The sequence below is a fragment of the Bufo gargarizans genome, chromosome 1 (genome assembly GCF_014858855.1).
Source record: "Bufo gargarizans isolate SCDJY-AF-19 chromosome 1, ASM1485885v1, whole genome shotgun sequence".
Lineage (NCBI taxonomy): Eukaryota > Metazoa > Chordata > Amphibia > Anura > Bufonidae > Bufo > Bufo gargarizans.
In genome coordinates, this window is record NC_058080.1 from 252,757,885 (window position 1) to 252,772,056 (window position 14,172).

Genomic DNA, 14,172 nt, shown 5'->3' on the forward strand with positions numbered 1-14,172 from the left:
CAAAAGACAAGGGGGCACTGCCTCCGATTGGAGAGGAAAAAGTTCAGTCTCCGGAAGGGTCAAAGCTTCTTTACTGTAAGAACTGTGAGGCTGTGGAATAGACTTCCTCAAGGTACATAACAAGGGGTCTAGTTTCCTATATGGTGTGCCATGTGGGGATTTCTTGCTGTTCTGACACCATGGGGGCTTCCTAAATGTGACATGCCCCCCAAAAAACATTTCAGCAAAATTCTCTGTCCAAAATCCCAATGGCGCTCCTTCTCTTCTGAGCCGTGTTCAGAGAAGGCGTGCCATTGGGATTTTGGAGAGAAAATTTTGGGGTTTAAAATTTGGAAGACTGTGGACAAATAAATTAAAATGGGGAAAGGGGATTATAAATTTTGTACTCCATGAAAGTGTGGTACTCCCTGAAGCAACCGTTAATGCAGAGGCCCAGATGATCGGGGCACGTGTCACACTGAGTGGTGGTGTCCTTCGTATCCCCCTCCTGTTACACACTCTGCACTTTTTTTGGGACCGTCCCTTCTTTCCTGTATGGGGGATGACACCTGGAAAGTGTTGGCCAGGGACGATCCGGGTGCCTCCAGTTCCTGAGGTACTCCAGCCTGCTCTTTCCCGGTCAGAAAAGATCAGGGCCTTGAGGACTGCCTCATAGAACTGAAAAGAGTTGTACAAGGCAACCTGCACCAAGTAGACCGCAACTTTTTTGTACCATGCCCGGGTTTTGCGCATGGCGTTATATGGTTGGAGGACTTGATCAGAGAGATCAACTCCTCCCATATACCGATTGTAGTCCATGATACAATCCGGCTTGAGGACCGGTGCCGTGGTACCTTGCACAGGGACAGGGATGATGCTGTTACCGTGAATTGTGGACAAAACAAGGACAACCCTCTTGTCTTTATATCTGACCAGCAACATGTTTCCACTGGTAAGGGCATGCTGCATTATCTGCATAATGCAGGCATTTCCGAATGGCCTCAAAACAGCAACGTGTCATGGCCATACAGTAAAGTGGGGTCTGGTAGAGGACATCCCCACTCCAGTACTGCCTGACACTGGATTTTTGACTAGGCCCATGTGCAGCACGAGGCCTCAAAATGTCCTCATCTCGGCTTAACTGACCTGAGTCCAGCCACCGGACCTAGCCAAAAAGGAGCCCAGGTGTTGAGCAATGAACTATTGGGCGAACAAGTTCGTTTTCTCCACCATCAGATTCACAAAGTAGTCACTGGAAAAAATAAAAAAAGTCATATTCAGTGAAGCCCACTGTGCGAATCTGGTATCCTGGTTGGCCAACAAAGTCAGGAATCACGGACTCAAAATCCTCTGGGGTACTCCAGGCAAGTTCACCGGTAGGGGGCTCAGGTGGACTTGCCTGGTGGGCCGGAAAACTAGTACGAGCCCCAGGGCTGCTCATACTCGTGTGGGCCACAGGGTCCCTGGCATGGGGGGCTCCTGGCTCCAACTGGCGGTGTCTCCGCCACCTTGGGGGCTCATAATTATCACTAGATGATGAGGAGAACGAGGATGACAACAGGAAAGTGGGGTCATCCTCGTCCTCACTGGGGCTCTCAGAGTCGGAGAGCAGCTGGGCGTATGCCTCCTTGGCCGAGAACATCCGGTGGGCCATCTTCTAACGCTAAAGGGGAGTGTGTGTGTGTAAAACTTTATTTAGTGTGTGTGTGGGGGGACAGTGTGTTTTTACGTATACCCTACCCTAACCCACCCTAACCTAACAGAAAAAATATATATAAAACTAAATTTAAAAAAAACGCAAGCCCCAAAAAGTGGTACAAAAATAAAAATAAAAAATCAATCCCCGAAAAAATTGCTCACACCCCAAAAACCAAGTGGATCCAAGCGGTACCAATCTGATCAGCGGTGGGGTGGGCGATGCGCTAACAGTGGCGGGACACTCTTTTACGGCTAATAGTGCCGGCCACAGTCAGCACACCTACAAAAAGAAAAAAAAGTGCTTGCGCCCCAAAAAAATGTAGGGGGCGGGCAAGCTGCAGCACCCCTTGGGGGTTAGGGGTCGCACAGCTGAGGGTGCTGTGGACCCCAGACAACCTCAGATCCGGTTTCTGCAAACAACCAAAAAAAATAATTCACTCTCCCTACCTAACTAAAGCTCTCTCTTAATGTTTATGTGCCAGATGGCACTTTATGGTCGCTCAGGGTCCATGGATGGTGGCGGATCATGTGGGAGGCAGAGGGACCGACACTGGGCTCCTCTCTCCTCGCTCACAGCCCACAGTCTGTGGGCGAGGAGAGGAGAGCAGAGCTCCGGGATGTTACCCCCCCCCCGTCCGTCCATCCAGCCAATCACAGGCGATCCTGAGAGGTGGTGTCACCGCCACCTCACAGGATCTACGGAGGGTGACTGGTGGTGTACATTACACCACCGATTACCCTCGTATTCCAGGTCATCGGGTCACCGGTGACCCGAATGACCCGGAAACGCTGCAAACCGCAGGTCTGAATTGACCTGCGGTTTGCAGTGATCGCCGTTATGGGTGGGTCTCAGGACCCCCCTCGGCATTGTCACAGGGTGCCTGCTGAATGATTTCAGCAGGCACCCCATTCGGATCACCACCCGCCAATTGGCAGTGATCGGAAATACACAGGGGGTACATGTACCCCCTGTGTTCTTAAGAACTCGGACATCAGGGCGTACATGTATGCCCTGTGTCCGTAAGAGGTTAAAGGAAAGAATACAGTAAAGGAGAAAACAACAAACAAAGTGACAGGCATGTATGCCCTGTGTCCGTAAGAGGTTAAAGGAAAGAATACAGTAAAGGAGAAAACAACAAACAAAGTGACAGGCATGTACGCCCTGTGTCCGTAAGAGGTTAAAGGAAAGAATACAGCAAAGGAGAAAACAACAAACAAAGTGACAGGCAGGCACTGATAGGTTAATCAAATATCAAAGTCAATATGATTCGAGGTCAGGAGCCAGGAGGTACAACAATACAAAAGGGAAAACAAGATCAAGTCAAACTCACGCCGGGGTCAAAGCCAAGAGGTCACAACAAACGCAGGAGGTAGCAAGAGTGAGGTCAAAATATGAAGCCGAGGTCAAAACTCAACCAACACTAACAGGAGATAGTGTATAAAATAAGACCAATCACAGGCAACCTGTGGCCAGCACGCTGCCTGTTTAAATAGCCCTGGCTGGTGAGTCACAGTACACAGCCCAACAGAGCCGAGCACCCATCATAATTCTTGGCGCTCAGCTCCTCTGCCGCTCGCCTCCTGCCATGGAGACGAGCACGCAGACTGCTTTCTTGACCCTCTTCTTGCGCAGGGCGCTGGCGGCGCTGTGAAGGAAGCACATAACGCCGGCCCTACGTTACACCACCTATCCCTTGGTTAAAATTTTTTACCTTCTGTCTTTTTTTCAACCATATAAACTATGTAACTATGTAAGTTCTATATTTTTGCGGAACGGATGCATGGAATGGAACACCACGGAAGCACTCTGCAGTGCTTCCTTGGGGTTACGTGTTTCCGTTCCGTTTAGGACCGCATCTCCGGATTTGCGGACCCATTCAAGTGAATGGGTCCGCATCCGTGATGCGGAATGCACATAGCTGGTGACCCGTGTATTGCGTAAACACCGTATGTGGCCAGCAATACGGCCACGGAACTAATATGTTCATGTGAAAGAGGCTTTACACTGCATGTTAAATTTAGCTATAATAGAGTTTTATTTATTTTTTTGAAATCTTTAATATATATAGTAAATTTTACAGCGTCTTGTTGTCGCTCAAAAAATCTACTTATCAAATCTCTGTCATTTTTCTGCAAATGGGTTTATCCATTAGACTTTCATGGAAATACACTGGTCTGCACCCAGTTGTGGAATCTACTGAGCCCCTGGTCTTTAGCTCACCCATCCTGTATTTAGGAGTAGAGATGAGTGAATTTCCTTAAACTTGTTTAGGTTCTGATACAATCGATCGATCATCAGAATCGATTTGATCAATAAATTTGACCCAAATCAAAAATTCCCCAGTTGTCCTAAAAAGTTGTTTATGACACTCTAGGGTTCCCTTGGACTGTATCCAAACCCCTTTCAAGATCTTTAATGCCAAGACAGCATTAGTCAAAGAGGGGGATGGTTGGCACTCGATCTAGTGGGCCCCGGCAGGGGAAGGAGAGAAGCTCCACGAAACAATGCAACAGATTCCCAGCGGACGCTCGTTCTGTTCAATTCATATGCCCTTCATTCAAGATAAGTGTACAGGTATAAGGAGGCATTTTGGCCCATCCAGCCTTCGTCAGCTTGATGAAGGCTGGACGGGCCGAAACGCGTCCTTATACCTGTACACTTATCTTGAATAAAGGGCATATGAATTGAACAAAACGAGCGTCCGCTGGGAATCTGTTGCATTGAAGACAGCATTAGTGACAGCGACATTTAGATATTACCTGCTACTTCACACAGAAAAGGAATCTTAGAGAAATATATCTCCTCCACAACCAATATGGCACTGGTGTCACATGTGCGCCTTCTCTGTTTGGCAACAGAGACTAAGCAATTGTAATCAAAAGACAGTGTATACATGTCAATGCATCTGTAACTTCCCTAGGGTTCATTCACACGTCCGCAAATTGCGGATCCGCAAAACACAGACACCAGTGGACCGCACATGCCAGGCACTTTAAATAGAAATGCCTTTTCTTGTCCATGTCTGCGGACAAGAATAGGACATGTTCTATTTTTTTGCGGAACGGAAGTGCAGATGTGGACAGCACACTGTGTGCTGTCCACATCTTTTCCGGCACCAGTGAAAATGAATGGGTCCGCACCCGTTCCGCAAAAATGCCCTTAGTCCAATCTGTTGGTTGACACAATGGTTCCACACCAACTGTCCTAACAGATACATTCTCAGGACTGCCATGCATATACACAGCAGTCCTCCGAATTATGTTGGCAGGGCACAGCAGACCAGACTGTTTTTCAGTGCAGCTTTGAGTGCTGACAACATGGGAAAGGGAGACAGCAGAAAAATAAAATGTGATCTGGACTTCTTATCTGCAGCCAGGGAAAGCAGGGGAAGCCACTGCTTTGGGGCCCGAGCTGTGAAGGGGCCCGGGAGCAGTAGCATGACAGCCTATTTCATGCAAGATGCAGAGGCTCGCTGCTGTCCCTCTTATTTATTTATTTTATGTACTTATATAGCGCTACTATATTCCACAGCGCTTTACAGACATTAGCATCCAACTGTCCCCAATGGGGCTCACAATCGAAGGTCCCTATTAGTATGTCTTTGGAGTTTTTTCAAGCTCCCGTGCTGCAGAGCCTCTCAGACCCCCCCCCCCTTCTCTTCATTCTGCAGAGCATGGCGTCATCCTGAAGAGGAGAGTGAGACCGCAGCGGCAGGAGCAGTGAAGAAATGCAGACAGCCTGTGAGTCTGCACTGTCTCTTCTCTGTTGGATGCAGAGGGGTCAGGGAACTCTTAAAGCTGCTGCTGTCTGGATTCTGTATGACCAGCAGCTTAAATGCTTATTTAATGTTATTTACTGCCTCATTAAGCAGTTTGTTTGCCTCCATAGACTCCCTGACAACTGGTCACTGTATGGCAGTGTTATCCAGTCACTATATGGCAGTATTTTGCAGTCCCTAAATGGCGTTGTTATCCTGTCACTGAATGGTGGTGTTATGATTTCACTGTATGGAAGTGTATGGCAGTATTATGCAGTCACTGTATAGAGGTGTTATGCAGTTCCTGTATGGTGGTGTTATCCACACATTATATGGCAGTGTTATTTAGTCACTGCATGGTGGTGTTATCCAGCCACTGTATGGAGCTATACTGTTACAGTGTTATCTAGTCATGGTATGGGCTATTATCCAATATGGCAGTATTATTTAGTCGCTGTATGTTGGTAATATATAGTTACAAAATATATTATTATTTTGGGGTAGGGTAAAATCTTTACAGTACATACTGTAGATTCTAATATATTATACTGTAGTGTGCCCTGCATTTCCCAATAGAGTAAATGAGCCTTAGAGAACATTCCTCACCATTGATCACCAGGACCAGGCTGTGTGTACTATAGCATACAGTACATACTAGCCTCCCCTCTCTGCCCTGCTGCCCCGCTGTGTACTAGTAATTATTTTGGCACACTGGGGCTGGGTTCACATCACATTTTTTCCATCCAGTTAGAGTTCCATTGAAAAAAAATGTATAAGTTAATATATACGCTTTTTTACTGGACTCTGCAGGATACAAAAACATGATGTGCTGCATTTTTGGATCCCTTTTTTCCAATGTATACATCAAACGGATGGGAAAAACATGCTGTGAACCTACCCTTACATATGCACACTGTGGTGATGTGTACAGTATAAGTGCTGGGAGGTGTGTATATCCCACCCAGATACCTCAGCTGGGTGAGATAGGTAAAACCCAGAAAGCTGCAGGGGTTTCAGTAAAGTGTAGTTTGCTGAGACAGTTTTGTTTACATTTTGTTCTGGGCTGGATTTTATTTGGACTGGTGGATAAGTTTGGTAGTGGGATCTGCCAGTCCACACCCTTCCAGTATGTGTATTGTCTTTTACCTGAGGTCATCGCAGATTAGGCTGCTTTAATCAAGGTGGGATAAAACCAACCCTCTGTGTGTCAGTCTCAGAGAGAAGACTTTGAAACAGAGGCCTAGAGAGGCTCTGGGTGGTCTCAGCCAGGAGGGCTGAGGGGCCACGAGGCTACGTGTAGTGGGATCTCTTCCCAATCTGGACTTGTGTTTGGGGAGCGAATCTGCTAAGGGTTGGAGCTTGAGACCCTGTGTATAAGCTGTGCTTAGAGGTGAGTCAGGGAAAAGAACTGTGTATTAGTAAGAGCCCAGATGGGCAGGAATTAATTTCCTTCTGTTATGTTTGTGCTGGTGACAAAATAAATGCTTATTTGGACTTTAAATCCGCTGTCTGAGGAGAAGTCTGTGATTGTGACCCCCTGAGAGAGAGCGTTCCCTTACAACACATATGAGGCCATGATGGTTATTGTATTACAGAAAACATAATGGGACAGTACCAGATACCATACATAAATCTGGTCTATAGTTTAGGTTTTTATCCTCCGCAGTATGAATCTCAATACAATTTTATTGATCAGTTTGAATTAAAAGCCAGACTTGTTCTGTACAAATATATGTATATATAATATATCACAGTCATGGTGTAACTGTGATTCTTGCACCAATTCTTACCAAAATAGCAGATTGTCCTGCCATCTGAGCAAGAACACACCATAAGTCTAGGAGTGGACAAGCAAAAAATGTTAATCATAAAGGGGGTCATTTATAATAACCCCTATATTTGGCGGTGTAACTTCGGCGCATTCAGCACCAGTCTAAATATAAGCCAGCTTCCGAGCTATCTTACATCTACACCATTTTCTATGCCTAAAACAGCTTTAGAAAATGATGAATGAGACGGGCCTGCCAACCAGTCCTCTTCCCTGCCCTGCCCATGCCACATAGACTGGGCATGAGCGGGGAAATATAGGCGTATTTCTGGATAATAAATGACCCCCAAAGTCTTCAAGTCCTTCTCAGGAGGACACCTAATTTAATAACTAAGAAAGTATATTTGCCAGCACCTTTTCAAAGCCTGTCGGATGATGTGTACAGAAAGTTCAGGTTAAATGCCAATTAGATTATATGGGATATTAGTGCTATTATTAACGCTTTTACATCATCAATCATTGTTTTGTCGCCGTCTCTTCCTTGTACTTTTTGTTTTGCTGGTAACGTTCTTTAGAAACCAGTCTATCATATCTTCTTCACCACCTGTTCACAATGGCAACTGAATGAAGCTTCACAAACGACTACAAAAGAGACATATACTGCAGCTGGGGCTGTGCATGAAAATGCATTCAACACAATGTTAACTGACAGACTTCATTGCAAAGGTAGTTTATACAAGATGGATGGCTGGGCACAAATGCAATATTTCTTTGAATAGAGCTGAGTGCTTCATGAATGTTTTTCTATGCTGGCTTTTTAAATGTGAATGATTTCTTTTGCATTTTTTTAAGTAAAAAACAAAAGTGAGATGAAGTCCACAATACAGTATATCAAGGAATATGAAGACAGAAAGAACACCATAGTAATAAACCATCTAATTCTGTTCCTACTCTGACAGAAACATTTCATTTATTGTGTATAAAGATGATGGAGTTGTCTACATGTAGTGATGATGATGGCCAATATGAGTGACTGCGTAAAATTACAGGACAATGTCTTCTGGAGATAGTAGTTTTTATTGCTTCACAAAAGAAAGTTTATTTCTCTCTCTCTCTCTCTCTCTCTCTATATATATATATATATATATATATATATATATATACTGGATATACAGTGGATATAAAAAGTCTACACACCCCTGCTAAAATGTCAGGTTTCTGTGATGTAAAAAAAAGAGACCAAGATAAATCATTTCAGAACATTTTCCACCTTTAATGTGACCTATAAACTGTACAACTCAATTGAAAAACAAACTGAAATCTTTTAGGTGGAGGGAAGAAAAAAAAATAAAAAATAATGTGGTTGCATAAGTGTGCACACCCTCTTATAACTGGGGACGTAGCTGTGTTCAGAATGAAGCAATCACATTCATAATCATGTTAAATAGGAGTCAGCATACAATGAGTTAATAATAAAGATACCGCGCTCTGAAACGGTTAGAATTAGTGCTGTGAGAGGGGCGGGGTTATGCGATTATGCTATCCACCGTAATGCACACAGGTTAGTACCAGTATAGCTATCTCCTCTACAGATGGATATACCTGTGTGTACATTAGTTGATTCCTGCTGGACGCAGATGTCACATCTCGCTGAGGTCAGGGATCGCTAATATCGCTGATGCCAAAGTCCGGGATGTAGGTTTGTAAGTAGTCCGCTTTAGTGGCGTGCTGCCTCGCGCCCCGCTCGGCGGCGCAATGTTGCAACAGGTAGGAGTATAGCAGTTTTTGCGCTCACTAGGAGCAGCGAGTGACGTCACTTCCGTAATCACCGGTGACCACAGATGCCAAAAATGCCTCCAACGCGTTTCGAACAGACGCTGTTCTTCATCAGGGATTGTTACATGGCTACTTGCGCTGTCTCTATTTATGCGCTCACTACCATAATACTGATAATTAACTCCTTCTGTGCCTCTATTGTGCAGAGCTACCAATACGGCTGTTATTCAAAAGCAAACAGCTCTATTTCGGCATTCAGGCCTTTCGGTATTAATGAATCCATATTATATATCCATTTTGCTTCTGCTCTGGACATTTCCTTGATAAAATCGCCACCTCTTTTATTTTTCTTTATTATTTCTACTCCGCAGAAGTTTAAACCAGCAAAACTCCCTCTGTTTAATTTTATAATGACGGGACAATGGATGGCCCTCATGTTTCCTTTCTATGTTGTATATATGTTCCCCTATTATGTTAGTGCGGCCAACATGAACCTTTTTTCAGGGGCTCATTATTATGTATATTACCCCCCTGCTGTTACAGGTTATAAAATGTTTTATAGTTTGCCTAAATGACTCATCGGTGTTCATTATCTGCATTAAAAATAAATTGTCATGGGATTTTTTGCCGCCTGTACATGTTCTGCATGGATAGAAGCCCCCTGCTCCTTCTACTTTCTTGATAGGATTTCCATTGTTTAAGTTTGTTCCTATATATCTACTTGTAGGGGCAATCATATTGCCTACATTCTGTGCCTTACGGAATACGAATTTTAGTTCTTTCTTTGAGGATGTCCCAATGTTTTTTTATTATTTTCTTAAAATGAGATGCCTGGTTATTGTAGGATGTAATAATGGGGGGGACTACCATTTCTGCTTCTTTCTCAATTTTTTCCCCCTAGTTTGCCCCTTCGCTAGCAGGGGCTGTCTATTTAGTTGGTTTATTTCTGTTTTCTGTTGTATTAATTTAGTTTTATCGTACCCCTTATGTTCAAATTTCTTCTGCAGGAGCTCCGCCTCCCTTTCATATTCTTTTATTTCTGTGCAATTTATTTTGAGTCTCAAGAATTGGCTTCTTGGGATGTTTTCTAGCCACCTTGGCAGATGGCAGCTCTCCATGGCAATGAAACTGTTTGCATCAGTAGGTTTGTTGTATGTCTTTGTGAGTATTTTGTTCCCCTCTGCGTAAATAGTTAAATCTAAAAAAATAATTTCTTTATTACTGTAAGTTGACACGAACTCTAAATAAAATACGGGCCCGCCGTCGGGGTGGATATGCTGCTGTTCCCACCATCTGACATACAAATTTGCGAACCCCGGTGCGAATCTCGTCCACATAGCGGTCCCCCATGTCTGGAGGTAAAATTTTTCATCATATAAAAAATAGTTTTTAGTTAAAATAAACATAATGCGCTCTCCTAGGTAATTTATTTAAGCTTCTGGCATATCCCCTTTTATTAAAAAAATAATGTTTGACAGCATTAACCCTTTTATTATTCTCTATCACGGTATACAGTGATTTCACATCTAGTGTACCAATAATGTAGTTTTCTTTCCATTCTATATTATTACGGATCTGTAATGTATGTTTAGTGTCCTTTAAATATGTCGGAAGTGCCTGTATAGGTTGTAGTTATTTATCAATATATCTAGATAGTGAGCTCGTTAAACAGTCTATACCTGACACTATTGGTACCTGACACTATTGTGGTACAACCCTGCAATTTTTGGGTGTTCATTATTAATGAAGGCAGCTTCTTTTTTATTGAGAATGCCCAAATCTCTACCTTTTTGGACTAAATTCCTTGGTTGTTTTTTAAAAATTTCTGTAGGGTCATTCTTTAATTTTTTATATGTCCTATTGTCACTCAATATGTTTTCAGCTTCCTTGTGGTAGTCTTTGATATTTATTATAACTATACCTCCGCCTTTATCGGCGGGGCGGATGATGATTTCATGATTATTTTTGCATAGTGATAATGGCATTCTTTTCCTCTTTAGTGATGTTGTTCATGTATTGGAGATTTTTTGGCTTATGGATTTTTCGTATATCTCTAGTTGCCTGATTCATAAAGCTATTCAGAGCAGAGGAATATTCTTGTAGTGGATTATATTTTGATTTTGGCTTTAGATCTGTATGTTTAAAACCATCTATAGGTACCTCCTCTGTTTTTTGTTCTTTATTATTTTGGTTATATTTAGATATTACCTCTTTTATTGTTGCTTTTTTTATAAAATATTTTTTTAGTGCTAGCCTTCTCATGAACCTTCTGACCCCTATAAAGGCCTGGAATTTATTAAGATATACTATTGGGGCAAACTTTAGTCCCTTTTTTAGAATCATTTCCTCTCCTCCTGTGAGTATATGGTGGCTCAGATTGTATATTTTTTGCCCCAACCTTTCATCTATTGCTGTTTCCCCTATTAGTTGTTTTATCTTCTTTTTGGAGAATTTCCCCCCTTTTTTGTATCCATTTTTTCGAATCTGAAAAAAATCCTGTTTGACCGTTTTCTTGATACTGCCCTTCTTCTTGTTGTTTCAAAATTTTCATTAGTTATTTCCTCTTCTATATTTAATTGTGTATACGTTTTCTTTTCCCTTTTTTGGCCGTGATTTTTTTTCCTGTTTTAACAGCCGCACTTTATGTCATCCCTATAGAATTTCTCCTAGGTTCAGATTTTTCTCCTATTTTTTTTATTATTATCCTCTTTTTTTCTCTAATTTCCCCTTATCTCTTATGTCACCCCTATCCTCTATTTCTTCATCCATAATTTGACTAAGGGGGCTGTATCGTTTTTCTTCAAGGATATTTGTATTATGTATTAATACTTCTGTTACTACTGGGGTAGCTGTATTGACTATGGCAGTAGCCCCTCTGTTTTCTAAGTTGTTGTATATGGAAAATGATAATTCCTGAGTACTTAGCGTTTCTGTTGAAAGTTCATCTATGGTTTCCAGAGAGTTAATATCTTCTGGCATCTCGTTCTCAAAGATATTTATAGGTAATGAGTCCCTATTAAACTTCCACATCTTTTTTTCTTTTATTTATTTTTCTTTTTTATATAGTCTCATTCTTATATTATCTACCGGGGTTGTATACTTGGATCATCTTTCCACGGTCTTATTTTTTAAAAAGATTTACATATTTCTTTGCTCATAGTCATCAATCTTTGTCTTCTTTTATGGATAATAAAGATGATGGCCCTTCGTGAAAAATCGTGGAACATATGGTTCCATTCTGTAATTATGTCTTTATCCCCCATATCTCCTGACAGTGTTTTCTCCACTTTTAATCACTTGGGGATGATGTGCCTTTCTATATATTTCTCTAGTGTCATTATTTCCCATAGATCTTTTAATTCTAAGGTTAGCATATGCTCTAATTCCTGCAAGGCATTTCTAATAAAGGGGAAATTAGTATTTAGAATATTGTTATTATTAGATTGTTTTGAGGAATGTGTCCCAAAGATAGACTGTACTCTCTGGATCCTTTCCTTCCTATCCCACCACAATTCCGCCAGAGGATAGATCATCAGTTTAAAATAACTGTCGAACCCCTTTAATGTTTGTGTGTGTCGTTAAAAGATATAGACAGTATCCACTATAACAGTGACATCTACAGTACCCCGCCCCCTTAACAGTGACCTCCACCCCTTAACACTGACCCCCCCACAGTATCCCGTCTCCTTAAAATGGGACCTCCACAGCAGCCCAGCCCCTTAACTTTGACCTTCACAGCAGCCTGCCCTTTTAACAGTGACTTCCACAGCACCCCACCCCCTTGACAGTGACCTCCACAGGGGCCCGCCCCTTAACATTGACCATAGGTTACAGTCCCCTTAACTGACCTCCACCATTCCTGGACCCCTTAACAGAGACCTCCACAGTAAATGCGCCTTTTACAGTGACTGCCACAGTACCCCGCTCCCTTAACAGTGACCTCACAGTAACGCACTGCCTTAACAGTGACCTCAAAGTACCCCGCTGCCTCTTTAATAGTGGCATCCACAGTCCCTTCCTCCCTTGACAGTGACCTCTACAGCACCCCACCCCTTAACACTGACCTCCATAGCAGACCATCCCCTTAACTGTGACCTCCACCGTTTCCTGCCCACTTAACAGTGACCTCCACAGAGCCCGCCCCTTTAACAGTGACCTCCACAGCATCCCACCCCCTTAACAGTGACCTCCACAGCAGCCCACCCCTTTAACAGTGATTTCCACAACATCCCGTCCCCTTAATAGTGGCCTCTACTGCAATCTGCCCCTTAACACTGACCTTCATAGCGGACCATTCCCTTAGCTGTGACCTCCACAGCAGCTTTCCCCCAGGGTGGCCAGAGGTCCTGTTTTAGGCCGGACAGTCCTGCTTTCAGACTCCCTGTCTTCCGTCCGGCGCTGTCCTTTTGAACAGCTCACTCTCAGACAGTAGCACTGTGCTATCTGAGCATGAGCATGAGCTGCAGGGAGGAATTCACCCTCCCTCCCACAACTGCAGCTGACAGACGTTGATGTTTACATTTATTTTTTCAATCCCCATAGGCTGTGGAGTGGGGGAGTGGCCTAACTGAATCAAGGGCGTAGCTTAGCGGGACCTGGGGTGGGTTTTTTCGAGGGTCTTCTGAGGGTGGCCTGAATAGCCACCATACCTGTCCCCTGAACTGTGACCTCCACATCACTTCGCTCCTTTAACAGTGTCATCCACAGCACCCTGCCTCTTTAAAGCTGACCTACAGCAGTGATGAAAAACGGCTCGGTTGTTAAGGAAACCTGGTGTAAAACTGTGTGTATGTGGAGACTAAGGGCCTGCAAGCTTCTATTGACTGAAAAGGGTCATGTGACCAGGTTTCTATTGGCTAATGCATTTTATCTCAGGAACGGTACGCTCTGGAGAGCTGAGACACGGTCTAAAACCTTCCCGGACACCTGATGTACCTGTTTGCTAAATTTTGTAATTGTAAATGCGACGGTGCAGAATTCTTTAGCAAGCATACACACATACACTCAGCTTTATATATTAGATCAGGCATGCTCAACCTGTGGCCCTCCAGCTGTTGCAAAACTACAACTCCCAGCATGCCCAAACAGCCTACAGCTATCAGTCTACAGCAGAGCATTGTGGGAGTTGTAGTTTTACAACAGCTGGAGAGCCGAAGGTTTACAACAAATCATATAACACTATAACACTAATTC